Here is a 16,630-nt window from a genome sequence, read left to right on the forward strand (position 1 = left end):
ATGTTGTGGGGGTGGAGCTGGACTCTCTGACAGTGGTGTCTGAAAAGAGGATGCTGTCCAAGTTGCATGCTGCATGCCATCTTGGACAATGTCTCCCATCCACTCCATAATGTACTGGTTAGGCACAGGAGTACATTCAGCCAGAGACTCATTCCACCGAGATGTAACACTGAGCATCATAGGAAGTCATTCCTGCCTGTGGCCATCAAACTTTACAACTCCTCCCTCGGAGTGTCAGACACCCTGAGCCAATAGGCTGGTCCTGGACTTATTTCCACTTGGAATAATTTACTTATTATTATTTAATTATTTATGGTTTTATATTGGTATATTTCTACACTATTCTTGGTTGGTGCGACTGTAACGAAACCCAGTTTCCCTCGGGATCAATAAAGTATGTCTCTCTGTCTGTCTTTTAACCTGCTCTAAGATCAATCTAACCCTTCCCCCTCCTGCGTAGTCCTACATTTTTCTATCATCAATGTGCCTATGTAAGAGTTTCTTAAATGCCCTAATGCCTAATTTGTAGACCATCATTGTATAGATTCCCTTGGCAGAACTTCCTTGTTTGTGAAAGGTATATTGTTGGATCCCAGACCACAGCTACTGGATCTTTCTCCTTTTATTTCAAGTTTCCTTCCAGATTTTAGAGATTTCCTTAATGCTAGTAGCAGACAGGCAACATGGCCTTCAGGAATCACACTCATTACTGCAGAGAACAGCATCTTTGCCCGAACAACCTCGTTCCCTCAATCTAATGCATCGATTTCCCCATCTTGTTGTGGTCAATGTGCTGATCCTGCCTGCAGTTTCTGCCCTCACTTTGTAAGATGCTTATGCTTGTGCCAAGCGTAAAGGCTGACATTCCTCCATCTGGATCCTCAGTACTACCTCAATCGTGATCCATCTTTGCTTGACTGACCAACTCAATAGTACCTGTAGTCTGGGGGTCAAAATCAAAATAAACTTATTATCAATCTATGTACATATTAACATATACTACCTTGAGATTCATGTTCTTGCAGACATTTAAGGAAAATACAGAAATACAAGAAAATTTATGAAAAACTATACACAAATAAGACTGATAAACAACCAATATGCAAAAGAGAACAACTAGTGTTAAAAAAAAGTATCAATCTATAAAGAAAGAGAGAGAGAGACAGCATGAGTTGTAGAGTCCCTTAAAGTGAGTCTGTAGGTGTGGAATCAGTTCAGAGTTGAGGTGACTGAAGTTATCCATGCCAGTTCAGATGCCTGATGGCTGTCGGGTAGTAACTGCTCCTGAATTAGGTGGTATGGGACCTAAAGCTTCTGTACCTGGTGGTAGTGAGAAGAAGACATGACCTGGATGGTGAGAGTCCTTAATGATAGATGCTGCTGCTTTCCTGGGGCAGTGCACTATGTAAGTGTGCTCAATGGTGGTGATGATTTTACCTGTTATGGACTGGGCTACATCCAGCACCTTTAGAAGTCCATTCCATTCCTGGACATTGGTGCTTCCATACCTGGCTGCGGTGTAATAGAATTAGGATACTCTCTGCTGTGAATCTATTGGAGTTTGTCAAAGTTTTAGGTGATATGCCTAGTCTGTGCAAACTTCTAAGAAAGCAGAAGATATGACTTTGAAAGTAACACTCTCGGAATGCTGGAACAATTCAGCAGACCGGGCAGCATCTATGGAAAACAGTCAATGTTTCGGCCAAGACCCTGCATCAGGACATGGTTTCTCATGTTTGTAGAGGATTCTAAGTGAATACCCAACTTTTTACCTCTGGTGCACAACAGTTTCTGAATCTCATAGTGAAGCTAATCAACTCTGAGGAAAATTTGTTCAGCTATTACATGACATATACTAAATATATAAAGACTGAACTGTTGCAATCTAGATCCTTTTTATATATGTATTGATGGTATCTCTTTCTTCTGTCACTGAAATGCCAGTGATTTAATAGCTAAATTCATTGAACATTTATATAATTCATTTCAAAAGTTCTAATTTGAATTGCTTTGATATCTGCTACCATAGAATCAGTGAATCTTACAGCACAGATGGATCACTGGGTCTGTTCCAAATCTTTGAAGGAACTATCAATTACTGCAGCCACCCACTGCTTTTACTTTATATCTTTGCAATTTGTTCCTTTTCAAATATTTCCCCAAATTTATTTTGTAAATCACTATTGAATCTGCTTCCAACTCTCTCTCATGCAGTGTTTTCCAGATCATACCAACCTATCATGTATAAAACCTTCCTGATTTATTCTGCCACTAGAGAAGTACCACTTAAGCTCCTCAATATTGTAACTGTGAACGCCTTATAAAATCTCTCTTAAACTCACTGCTTTAAGAACTATCCATCTTTCCCCTAAACCCCCATGAGCATTGTTCCCTCCACATTTCTAATAAACCTCCTTGGGGTTTTTCAAGGCCTTGATGCACTCTTGAGCATGTCTTGGCTAAAAATACCCACTTGTTCAGTTGCAATTTAATCAATAGCTTCCAAATATTCAGATAACATTCTTTCTGTTTTACTCTATGCCTTTGCTTATAAATGCAAACTTTCCAAATGTTTTCTAAGAACTTTAGCAAATTAAAAGTTAACCAGTAACTGCCAAATGTTGTGCATTGCACGTTTGCTTTTGTACTCTTTGCCAATGATTAAAATTTCAGGTATTCTTTATTTCTTTTCAAAAGCTTTAACAACATTGCATGCCTTTGGCAAAAACATTTATTTATCAGCCATTGTGTTTCCCTGTTCCTGCATCCAAATGTTTACATTGCCTGATGCTCTTCAGCTCTCTGCCTCTGCTTAAACATCCAAATATTCCATATTTCTTTTTAAGGGCTTTAGCAGTTTTTTATACAAAAATCTGTATTGTGTTTCCCTATTCCTGAATCCACTTTAAATAGTACCTTTAGTTTAATAACAAGAGAAAATATGCAGATGCTGGAAATCCAAATAACACACACAAAAGCTGGAGGAACTCAACAGGTCAGGCATCATCTGTGGAAAGGAGTAGTCGACATTTCGAGTCAAGTCTTGTTGAAGGGTCTTGTCCTGAAACGTCGACTGTACTGAACAGACTGTACAGACCATAGATCCATTATGGCCTGCTGAGTTCCTCCAGCATTTTGTGTGTTAACTTTAGCTTATTTTTACGTTTCTCATTCTTTGTGTGACTGGTATGGAGGGTGTGAACAGAGCGCATCACAGGCATAGCCCTCCACGCCATCAGCTGCCACAAGAAAGTAACATCCATCATCAAAGACCCTCCCCATCAACACCATGCCTTCTTCTCACTACTACCAATGGGCCAAACCATCAAAGTTCAATGTAAATTTATAAACAAAGTAGCATAAATCACCACATACCACATTTTCAACCTCTCACTGCTACAGGTGAAAGTTCCCACTTGCTTCAAAAATGCAACAATTATACCAGTGTCTAAGAAGAATAATGTGGGCTGCCTTAATGACTATAGCCTGCTAGCACTCACATCGACAGTGATGAAATGCTTTGAGAGGTTGGTCATGACTAGACTGAACTCCTGCCTCAGCAAGGACCTGAACCCATTGCAATTTGCCTATTACCACAATAGGTTAAAGGCAGATGCAATCTCAATGGTTCTTCACACATCTTTAGATCACCTGGACAACACAAATACCGACGTCAGGATGCTGTTCATTGACTATTGCTCAGCATTTAATACCATCATTCCCACAATCCTGATTGAGAAGTTGCAGAATCTGGGCCTCTGTACCTCCCTCTGCAAGTGGATCCTCAACTTCCTAACCACGATCTGTGCAGATTGGTGATAATATCTCCTCCTCACGGACGATCAACACTGGTGCACCTCAGGGGTGTGTGCTTAGGCCACTGTTCTACTCTCTGTATACACATGACTGTGTGGCTAAGCATAGCTCAAATAGCATCTACGAATTTGCTGATGATACAAGCATTGTTGGTAGAATCTCAGTTGGTGATGAGAGGGCAGACAGGAGTGAGATATGCCAACTAGTGGAGTGGTGCCGCAGCAACAACCTGGCACTCAATGTCAGTAAGACGAAAGAGCTGATTGTGGACTTCAGGAAGGGTAAGATGAAAGAACACATACCAATCCCCATAGAGGGTTCAGAAGTGGAGAGTGAACAGCTTCAAGTCAAGATCTCTGAGGATCTAACCTGGTCCCAACATATTGATGTCGATATAAAGAAGACTAGACAGCGGCTATACTTCATTAGGAGTTTGGTGAGATTTGGCATGTCAACAAATACACTCAAAAACTTCTATAGTTGTACCGTGGAGAGCATTCTGACAGGCTGCATCACTGTCTGGTATGGAGGGGCTACTGCACAGGACCGAAAGAAGCTGCAGAGGGTTGTAAATTTTGTCAGCTCCATCTTGGGTACTAGCCTACAAAGTATCCAGGATATCTTCAATGAGCGGTGTCTCAGAAAGGTAGCGTCCATTATTAAGGACCTCCAGCACCCAGGGCATGCCCTTTTCTCACTGTTACCATCAGGTGGGAGGTACAGGAGCCTGAAGGCACACACTCAGCGAATCAGGAACAGCTTCTTCCCCTCTGCCATCTGATTCCTGAATGGACATTGAACCCTTGGACATGACCTCTCTTTTTTTACTATATAGTATTTCTGTTCTTACACGATTTTTATTCTATTTAATATATTTATACTATAATTGATTTACTTACTTATTTATTATTATCATTGTTTTTTCTCTATATTATGTATGGCATTGAACTGCTGCTGCTAAGTTAACAAATTTCACGTCACGTGCCGGTGATAATAAACCTGATTTTGTTCTGATTCTGATGTGTTTCATTTTAATGCAGGCATTCACAATAGAACAAAGAGGTACAATAGAATCAATGAAAAACTGCAACAAATAAATACTGACAAGCAACCAATGTGCAAAATGAAATAAACTGTACTGTCCAAATACAGAGAGAAAGAAATAATAATAAATAATATGGAGAACATGTGTTTTAGAGTCAATGAAAGTGCATCCACAGGTTGTATTCCATGGTCATGTTGTGATTGAAGTTGTTTACGCTGGTGCAGGAGCCTGGTGGTTGAAGGGTAATAACTATTCCTGAATGTGGTGGTATGGGACCTAAGCCTCCTGTATCTTCTTCCCTTCTGTAGCAGCAAGAAGAGAGCATAGCCTGGATTGTGGGGATCTTGATGATGGATACCGCTTTCTTGTGGAAGCGCTGCAAGGAAATGAATCTCAAGTAGCATATGGTAACATATACATATAGTACTTGGATAATAAGTTTACTTTGAACTTTAAACTTTTTGAAATCTGTCAGAAAACAGCACCATGTGTCACTATGTTCGGCCATGGCCCAAGTGCAGAGTGAGAGACACTGAAGTGGGTCGATATTTCACAGACTTTAATGCGAGCAGAATTAAAGGGAAAAGAAAACAATAAATGCAAGGCCAAACAGGGCTGTTAACTAAAAACAGTTTAAAAACTCTTAAATGGAAAACAAGGCCAATACTGTGGCTGAAAGGAATAACTAAATATAAAACAAGTAGCGCTAGTCTTCAGAGTCAGTTGACTCGACAGTCTATTTTCTCAGGCAAGGCCGAATGCAAGTAGGCAGCAAAACATTTCTATGCTTTGCCCAAGTCTCAACAAGCACTATGATGAAAAGAATGGCATTAAATACCATCACAATGAAATAATAATTAGCTGACACATGCAGATTCACGAGCGCAGTTGCTGTATCTGCTACGCTCTCAAATCCGTGGTTGCGACACTATGAACCAACAATGTTTGATAAAACTATTAAATGGAATTTGTCAGCTGCATGTTGCAAACCAAATTGGGACAAAATCAGGAAAATAAGTCAGTGTGAATAATAGAAAAAAAGCTGTGCTTACGTGTTAAACATAAACTGGTCATGTTGTTGGAAGCTGTAGTCATAGAGTCATAGAGAAATACAGCACAAAAACAGGGCCTTCGGCCCATCTAGTCCATGTTGAAATCATTTAATCTACCTACTCCCAATGACCTGCACCTGGACCATAGCCCTCTACATCCCTACTACCCATGTACCTATCCAAACTTCTCTTAATTGTCACAAACAAGCTCGCACACACCACTTGTGCTGGCAGCTCGTTCCACACTCTCACCACCCTCTGAGTGAAGAAGCTTCTCCTCATGTTCCCCTTAAACTTTTCATCTTTCACCCTTAAGTCACACCCTCTGGTTACAGTCCCACCCAATCTCAGTGGAAAAGCCCTGCTTACATTTACCCTGCCTATACCCCACATAATTTTATAGACCTCTATCAAATCTCCTCTCAATTGTTTAAGTTCTAAAGAATTCAGTCCTAACCAATTCAAAATTCCCTCATAACTCAGGTCCTCTGGACCCAGCAACACTCTTGTAAATTTTCTCTGCACTCTGTCAACCTTGTTTACAGTTTTCCTGTGGGTAGGAGACCAAAACTACACACAATGCTCCAGATTAGGCTCACTGCTGTCTTATATAAACCCAACATAACATCCCATCATCTGTATGATGACCAATGTACCCAAAGCTTTCTTTATGACCCTATCGACCTGTGAGGCAATTTTCAATGAACTATGTACCTGTATTCCCAGATCCCTTTGTTCTACCACACTCCTCAGTGCCCTACTGTGTAAGACCTAACCTGGTTGGTCCTATTGAAGTGCAAAATCTCACACTTCTTTAAATTCCATCTGCCATTTTTCAGCCCATTTTTGAGGCTGATGCAGATCCCTCACTGGATCACGCCTCACGTCTTAATAAGCTGGTAAGGAAGGCGGGCTCTGTCGTGGGCAAAGTACTGGAGAGTTTAACATCGGTAGCTGAGCGAAGGGCGCTGAGTAGGCTACGGTCAATTATGGATAACTCTGAACATCCTCTACATAGCACCATCCAGAGACAGAGAAGCAGTTTCAGCGACAGGTTACTATCGATGCAATGCTCCTCAGACAGGATGAAGAGGTCAATACTCCCCAATGCCATTAGGCTTTACAATTCTACCGCCAGGACTTAAGAACTTTTTAAAAGCTATTATTAATGCTTTTTGAGATAGTGATTTAGATGCATATATTTTTTACTGAGTTAAGTATTGTATGTAATTAGTTTTGCTACAAGTGTATGGGACATTGGAAAAAAGTTGAATTTCCCCATGGGGATGAATAAAGTATCTATCTATCTATCTATCTATCTCACTGTTCACTACACCTTCAATCTTGGTGTCATTTGTAAATTTGCTGATCCAGTTAGCCACGTTATCATTCACTTCATTGACGTAGATGACAAACAAAGGGCCCAGCACTGATCTCTATGGCACACAACTAGTCACATGCCTCCAGTCAGAAAGGCAACCGTCTCCTACCACTCTCTAGCTTCTCCCACAAAACCAACGTCTAATCCAATTTAGTACTTCACCCTGAATGCTGAGCGACTAAACCTTCTTTATGAGCCTCCCATGCAGGACCTTCTCAAATGCCTTACTAAAGTCCATGTAAACAATATCCATTGTCTTGCCTTCATTCACTTTCCTGGTAACTTCCTCAAAAAACTCTATAAAATTGAGTAGACAGGACTACCATGCACAAAGCCATGCTGCCTGTCTTTAATCAGTCCATGTCTACCTAAATACTTATATATCTGTTCCCTAAGAATACCTTCCAATAACTTGCCCACAACTGACATCAGACTCACCAGCCTATAATGTCCTGGTTTCTGCTTAGAGCCTTTTTCACACAGTGGGACATCATTGGCTAATCTCCAACCCTCTGGTAGCTCTCCTGTCACTAAGGACACTTAAAAATAGCTGTCCTGTCAATTTCTGCACTTGCCTCTCCTAGGGTCAGAGGGAACATCTTGTCAGGCCCTTGATCACTAATCCTGATGAAGGGTTTTGGCTTGAAGTGTTGAATAATTACCTCTCTTTATAGATGTTACCCAATCTGTTGACCTCCTCCAGTGTTTGTGTGTGCTACTCTGGATTTATGCATCTGCAAAATCTCTTGCATTTATAATATATTTCAGTCTTGGGCAGCACCATTCTAAATTACTATCCAACAATCAATAGTAGCTTCACACACAAAATGCTGGTGGAACGCAGCAGGTCAGGCAGCATCTATAGGGAGAAGCGCTGTCGACGTTTTGGGCCGAGACCCTTCGGCAGGACTAACTGAAAGGAAAGATAACAAGAGGTTTGAAAGTAGGAGGGGGAGGGGAAAATGTGAAATGATAGGAGAAGACCAGAGGAGGTGGGGTGAAGCTGAGAGCCGGAAAGGTGATTGGCAAAAGGGATACAGAGCTGGAGAAAGGAGAGGATCATGAGATGGGAGGCCTAGGAAGAACGAAAGGGTGAGGGGAGCACCAGAGGGAGATGGAGAGCAGGCAGAATGATGGGCAGAAAGAGAGGGGAAAAAAGGAGGAGGGGGGAGAAAAGCTAAATATATCAGGGATGGAGTAAGAAGGGGAGGAGGGGCATTAATGGTAGTTAGAGAAGTCAATGTTCATGCCATCAGGTTGGAGGCTACCCAGCCGGTATATAAGGTGTTGTTCCTCCAACCTGAGTGTGGCTTCATCTTGACAGTAGAGGAGGCCATGGATAGACATATCAGAATGGGAATGGGACATGGAAGTAAAATGTGAGGCCACTGGGAGATCCTGCTTTCTCTGGCGGACAGAGCGTAGCTTGCTCACCAAAACCAACACAAACCACAACTCACAGCTCACTTCTTTGAAAGTATCAGAAGATCTGTTACTTATGTGACTAACTGAGTGGAACCCAAATCAGGACCAAATCCCTGAATGAAAATGCTTGAAGGTAAGATCTTACACAGTCAAAAAGCTAAATTTGGTTGGAGAAGTGCAATGAGCTCTTCAGGCCTGTGCCGGGTGCCAGAAAGCTTTGGGCGCTGAGGTTTATAGAACACCTGATTGGTTAATGGTTGTCCAATGAGAGCTTTTAGTTGTTCAGAGTTACTAGTATATTTCTCCAGCAACATGCCCTTTTTTTAATGTGGTCTCCTAGAGCTTTTAGTTTAAGCTTTGTAAATTTATTTTGATTGGCTCGGAGGTTCCGTGGCACTTGTAATATTGACACCTGATTAGCACTAGTTGTAGGCTTTTAGATTTTGAGAATGGCTTGAGAGTGTTGCTCAGCCAAGCCTCCGATGATCTGTTGGAATTTTTATGAATAAACCCTAGCTGCCGCAATTTCATCAGATTCTGTCTTTCCTCTGCACTTGGGCTCTGATATTGCCAGCACACGTTGTGACAAGATACCTCGATTTGGGGCTAGATCACTGTGCCCTCTAAGCTGTGTGGGTGTGCAGCCACACAATAAATGAAATGTTCCTGCGCACATAGTCTTTGGTGCCGCGCAGGTGGAATTTTCTTTAATATAATTTCATAATTATGTTAATATAATTTTGAAATCTGTTTTAATATAAATGTGAAATACCCTGTAATTAATTATGTTAATGAATATATCCATAAATTTTGTAAATAATGAACACACAGTTTCAATGTATTTACATTGTCAGTTTTTCACGTTACGATACTGTTACAAATTGTAACAATAAACACAGTATGGAAGGCAACAGCTCATTGTTAATAAGCTGCCAGCTTGCTGAACGCTGACGCCATCTAGTCAGAACATTTTGTTTTTGCCACTGTGCCTGTCAGTTGTCTTGACTGTCTGACATTGTTTACTTAAGTCGTGAGTTGTGGTTTGTGTTTGTTTGATGTGCAAATTGCAAAAAAAGATATTTTAAGTGATGCGCAGTTTTGAGGCCATGTAATAATTTCCTGCTCAGAACAAAGTCCTTGCCGCTGTAAAAGAACATTAGAGGGATGTGGGCTGCGTAGGGAATTGCCAGACCTAACAAAGATGGAAGCTATTCAGAAAACATTGCACTGCAGAACACAAATCTGAGTATAGTTCTGGAACACTACTGATGTTGTCAGTGTTAACTGCAAAAGTGCAAAAGTTAATGGAGTAAGGTGAACAAATACAAGAGAAATTTTCACTGTTGATCTTTTCTCATGATATTGTTTTGATATAGTTAACTGCTGAGAAAACCACTGAATGCTGGGTTGGTGCCAGTCCAAATATTCCCTCTATAACAGATTCATAAGACTGAACAGAAGAAAATATCAGTTATACTGAATTTTAAAAAAACCTGAAATGAATGAGAGCCATTTTCAATTGTTCTATACTTTTCATCTTTATGTCTGTGACTGTTCATGTCAGGTTAGTGGTGACGTTAATCTCTTGTCCCCAACTTTGGGAAGATTGATTGTATTGATCCTGATCTACAACTGGATATTGAATATACCAGCTGAAATTAACTGTAGGATATTGGAACGGAAAAGAAAATGTACTGAATCTATTCCCTTTATAGCAGATTAAACTGAAGCATTTTCTGTTGTTTGGAATTGCAATAATTCTTCAGGTAATATCAGAACGTAAATCTATAAATAGACCATAGCATTATTTAACTGCTGATGCCATTTTTCAGGATAGGCTCAGCTACACTACGTGATAATCATGCAGGTAGATGTTCAAAGAAAAAAGTTTTAAGGAAAATCACATAAAAATGAAGAAAGGCAGAGAAGTGGAGAGGTTTAGAGAGTAAAGTTCAAAGTTTCGGGTTTTAGAAGGCACAGACACAATTACTAACAACAGAGGAATTAAAACAGATGCATTCAATGGATCAAGAAAGGAAAGCATTGATATTGCAAAGGGTGTAGGATGGTGGAGATTGCAGAGAAAGTGCATGGTTGAAGGCATTGCAAGACACAATTGGGAACCGCTGTAGGTCAGTAAGTACAGATTGCAAAGCCAAGTTTATGTTTGGTCTCGAGTTCACAGAGGGTAGAAATGGCAGGCTGACCTGGAGTGCATTAAAAAAGTCACATTCAGAGATGTAGAGATATCCAGGGCTTGGATGAAATTCTGCATAGCTTTCTTTAATGTTATGAAATTTTCTGAAATAAGTTCAAGTGAATGGGCCTCTTTTTCCTTTGAAGAAGTCAACTGAAGAAACATAGACAGGACATGCGGCAAGTGTCAGGAAATTATTCACTACACTCAGGCCAGATTGCATGACTTAAATTAGTACTTTATGCTTTTGTTCAGTTTAAGAAAAGGACAAAAATACAAAGACAAATCAAGGCAGAAAAGGGATGATTTACTGTCAACAGAACATTTTTGTTAAATGTGAGTGTTGAATTGTCATGAAATGTGCATTGGGAAGACTGATTTAAGACAAGCTACACTTCGAGCAACCCTTTATCTCAGCCAGAAGTTTTATTTGTTGGCCTGTGCTGGATAAAGATCTTAAAAAACTTGTAGATGATATATAGTACTGTGCAAATGTCTGAGGCACATATATATAGCGAGGGTGCCTAAGGAGATGTGATGAAGGGTTGCGGCCTAAAATGTCAACTGCTTGCTTATTTTCAGAGATGCTGCCTGACCTGCTGATTTCCTCCAGTATTTTGTGTGTATTGCATTGATTTCCAACATCAGCAGATTTTCTCTTGTTTGTGATGCCTAAGACTTTTGCACAGTACTGTATTTGACAACCTGGTCCCTCAACACCAGCTCCATAGCAAAGAAAGCCCAGCAGCATCTCTACTTTCTGTGAAGGCTGAGGAAAGTCCATCTCCCAACCCCCATCCTCATCACATTCTACAGGGGTTGTATTGAGAGCATCCTGAGCAGCTGCATCACTGCCTGGTTCGGAAATTGCACCATCTCGGATCACAAGACTCTGCAGCAGATAGTGAGGTCAGCTGAGAAGATCATCGGGGTCTCTCTTCCCATCATCATGGACATTTACACTACATGCTGCATCTGCAAAACAAACAGCATTATGAAGGACCTCATGAACCTCTCATACAATCTCTTCTCCTTCCTGCTGTCTTGGAAAAGGCACCGAAGCATTCGGGCTCTCACGACCAGACTATGTAACAGTTTCTTCCCCCAAGCTATCAGACTCCTCAATACTCAGAGCCAGGACTGATACCTTACTGCCCTATTGTCCTGTTTATTATTTATTGTAATGCCTGCACTGTTTTGTGCACTTTATGCTGTCCTGGGTAGGTCTGTAGTCTAGTGTAGTTGTTGCGTGGTTTTTTTTCTCTGTGTTGTTTTTTACGTAGTTCAGTCTAGTTTTTGTACTGTGTCATGTAACACCATGGTCCTGAAAAACATTGTCTCATTTTTACTATGTACTGTACCAGCAGTTATGGTCAGAAATGACAATAAAAGTGACTTGACTTGACTTGACAGCAAGTTTGTAAATCTGGCAAGAGTAAACTATGTTGGGAATGGTGAGGTGGAGTGCTTCAGGAGGAGTGGGGGACAGGTGGCAGAGAAAGAGTGCCGGTGGGGGTGGGGAGGGTGGTGTCGGTGCAGACACACCCAGCCCTGAGACACCAGGCAGTCACTTGATTCCAAATAATTGGCCTATTGATCATTACAGAATGTCTCTCTAGTGCCTATTTCCTACTCTCAGACCACAATAGAGGCCCATATCAGACTCAGGTTTGTCATTACTCAGATATATCATGAAATTAGTTGTTTTTTTTGTGAAAGCAGTACAATGCAATACATAAAATCACCACAGTACTGTGCAAAAGTCGTAGGCACCCTAGGAATATATATTTACATGAGTAAGACTTTTGTACAGTATTGTATTTAAAGATCCAAGCCAACAATAGTATCTTGAATGGACAATGGAAGTTTCCAAATCTTGCGCGACGATTATTATGGGAAAGCAATTGATAAATTCTTTGTACTCTTAGATACTGCCAATTTCATACACAGCTACATCAGTAAGTCATGTAGTCAGAAGTAATAGAGTCATCATATATAATGGAAGCACCTGTCTACTGAATTCCTGCTAGAGCTATTATAGTCGTTTGAAGCTCATGTGTCTTATAGCTACAATTATAGGACTACACCTGTACAAGTCCTTGCAGCATCTGTTGACCCTGTGTTCTTCATCTCAGACACTGACGTCAGAGCACCTTTCCAGTGGGTGACCCTCAGCCTTGAACGTATATCTTGTATGGTTCTAAAAATCGGTGCCGATAACTGGTAGGAGTGTTCAAGGGCATCCTCAATCTCACACTGCTGCAGTCAGAGGACCCCATCTACTTCAAAAGGGTGACATTCGTTCCAGCGTCCAAGAAGAGCAGCGTGAGATGCCTCAACGACTATCACCCAGTGACACTCATATCTACTGTGATGAAGTGCTATGAGAGGATGGTCATAGCTAGAATCAACCCCTGTCTAAGCAAGGACCGGCACCCTCTGCAATTTGCCTATCAACACAACAGGATTATGGTGAATGCAAACTCACTGGCTCTCCATTTGGCCTTGGATCACCTGGACAATAGCAATATCTATGTCAAGCTGCTGTTTATTGCCCACAGCTCAGCGTTCAATACAATCATACCCTCAGTTCTAATCAACAAGTTCCAAAACCTGGGCATTACATGGTGATGAGGAGGTGAACAGGAATGAGATAGATCAGCTGATTGAGTGGTGTTGCAATAACAACCCCGCACTCAACGTCAGAAAGATCAAGGAATTGATTTTGGCCATCAGGAAAGGAAAGTTAAGGGAACACACACCAGTTCTCATCCAGGGATCAGAAGCGGAAAGGGTGAGCGGTTCCAAGAACTTGGGTGTCAACATCTCTGAGGATCTACCCTGGGCCCGGCATATTGATGCAATTACAAAGAAAGCTATATTTCGTTAAGAGTTTGAGGAGAGTTGGTATGCCAGCAAAGACACTTGCAAATTTCTACAGCTGCGCCATGAGGATAATTCTAACTGGTCGTACCGCGTGCGGTTTGGAGGGGCCACTGAACCCGAGTCAGAAAAAGCTGCAGAAATGAGCAAACACATCCAGCTCCATCATGGGGCAGTGGCCTCCTCAGCTTACAGGACACATCAAAAGATGATGCCACTAAAAGGCGGCATCCATCACCCAGGTCATAACCTCAAAGAGGACATATAGGAGCCTGAAGACACATACTTAATGTTTCAGGAACAGCTTCTTCTCCTTCACCATCAGATTTATAAATGGAAAATAAATCCATCAATATTACCTCAGTATTTTCCTCATTTTTGCACTACTTGCTTAATCTAATTTGATATGTATATTTCTTATTATAATTTATAGCTTTTATTATTTTGTATCACAATGTACTGCTGCTGCAAAATTATAAATTTCATGATATATACCAATGGTATTAAACCTGATTCTGATTCTGAAAACTTGAACTTTCCCCGACAAGTATCCAAGCTACAAACAAAAAATGCTAGATATGCCTAACAGATCATCCCTGCCTGAGACAACTAGTTTTTACCATTTTCCTGTTTTTATCTTGCATTTCCAGCATCTACAGGTTTCTTTTGAATGTTGGCAAGGTCCATCTAAGAATACTTCACATATGAAAAGATCTATTAATAAGATTGAAAGAATACAGAGAATTTATAAAGATGTTTCTGGGACTTGAGGACCTGAGTTGTAGGGAAAGGTTGAATAGTTTAGAACTTTATTCCTTGAAACGTGGAGAATGTGAGGAGATTTGATAGGTATATAAGATTATGAGGGGTACAGATAGAGTTAATGCAAGCAGGCTTTTACCACTGAGCTTGGGTGAGAACTAAAGGTCATATAGATGAAATATTATGGGATATATCTGAGGGAGAATGCTGTCACTCAAAGGGTGGTGCAAATGGCGAATGAGGTACAAGGAGAGGAATATAAAATATAAAAGCAAGCAAGCTAATAAGACAAAAGAGGATACCAAATGTGTTTTTTTTCCAGCTATATAAAGAGTAAAAGAGAGGCTAGAGTGGATATTGGACCAAGGACCAAGGTAGCCAGACAGGTAGTAATAGGGTACAGAAGCCCAGTGAATGAATAGGTATTTTGTGTCAGTCTACACTCTGGAAAGCACCAGTAGTATGCCAGATAATCCAAAACTGTCAAGAGGCAGAAGTGAGTGTTGTCACTATTTGTAAGGAGAAGGTGCCTGGGAACCTGTGAGGTCTGAAGATAGATAAATCACAGTGTAGCCAGACTGACTACATCCCAGGGTTCAGAAAAAATTAGCTGAAGAGACTGTGGAAGCATTATTAGTGCGATCTTTCAAGAATCTCGAGATTCTGGAATGTTTCTGGAGGACCGGGAATTTGCAAATGCCACTCCACTCTTTAAGAAGGATGTGAGGCAAAAGACAAGAAGCTATCAGCCAGTTAACTGGACCTTGGTGGTTGGAAAAAAGTTGGGGTCCAGTATTAAGGTTGAGGTTCTCGGGTACTTGGAGGGACTGTTACGGGATACTCCCAACCATGCCAGTTTTTGGGATTTAGACACTCTAACTCTCTGGAGTATGGATAGCTGGTGCAGCCCCTTTTAAGGGTTCAATACAGTCCTTCTAATTGGCAAACATGTTTTGGACGCCAGGAATTCAGTACTTAAGGAGCACATGAACTAAGGTTCAGTGCTCAATCTTAAGCCCTACTAGTGAAACTGTCTAGCATTTATTTTGTGCTCAGTTCTCAATCCAGTTTGAAACTGTGTCCCAATCCTTGGCTTCAGATACTCCAGCATTTGGGTCCAACCCATCCTCGGCAAGGACCCTCGTCACATACACATGATAAAATAGGCCAAAGTCAACATGGTCTCCTTAAGTGGATATCTTGCCTGACACATCTGTTGGAATTCTTTGAGGAAATAACAGGTAGGACAGATAAAGGTCCTCGGATTTTCAGAAGGCATTTGATAAGATGCCTCACATGAGGCTGCTAAACGAGATAAGACCCCATGGTATTACAGGAAATGTACTAGCATGGACAGAAGATTGACTTGACTGCCAGAAGGTAAAGAGTGGGAATAAAAGAGGACTTTTCCTGGTTGCCGCCAGTGACTAGTAATGTTCTGTAGAGGTCTGTATGGCTCTGCTACTTCTCACATTATATGTTAATGATCTATATGACAGATATTGGTCAGACTATATTTGGAGTATTCTGAGTAATTTGGGACCCTATATCTAAAGAAGGGTGTTCCGCCATTGGAGAGGACCTATTGGAGCTTCCTGGGAATGAAATAGTTGTTATATGAGGTGTGTTTGGTGCCTCTGTGACTGTACTCATTGGAGATTAGAAGAATGAGGAACAGAAACTGAATGAAACCTATCAAATTTTGAAAGGCTGGTAAAGTGGACCTTGACAGGACATTTCCAATAATTGGAAAGTCTAGGACTACAGAACACGGCTTCAGAATAGGTGGACATTTCTTTACAAGTGAGCTGAAGAGGAGTTTCTTTAACCAGATAGTGACAAATCTGTGGAATTCATTAACACCGATGGCTTTTAGGTATATTTAAAGTGAAGGTTCTTAATTAGTAAGGGATTCAAAGGTTATGGGGAGAAGGCAGGAGAATGGGGTTGAGAGGGGAAAATAAATCAGCTATGACTGAATGGCAGTGCAAACTCAATGTGTCGAATAACCTAAGTGTGCTCCTATGTCTTATGGTCTTATGATCTAAAAACTCCACACTTATTCGCTG

This window comes from Hemitrygon akajei, chromosome 10 (assembly GCF_048418815.1).
Source record: "Hemitrygon akajei chromosome 10, sHemAka1.3, whole genome shotgun sequence".
In the NCBI taxonomy this organism is placed as follows: Eukaryota; Metazoa; Chordata; class Chondrichthyes; order Myliobatiformes; family Dasyatidae; genus Hemitrygon; species Hemitrygon akajei.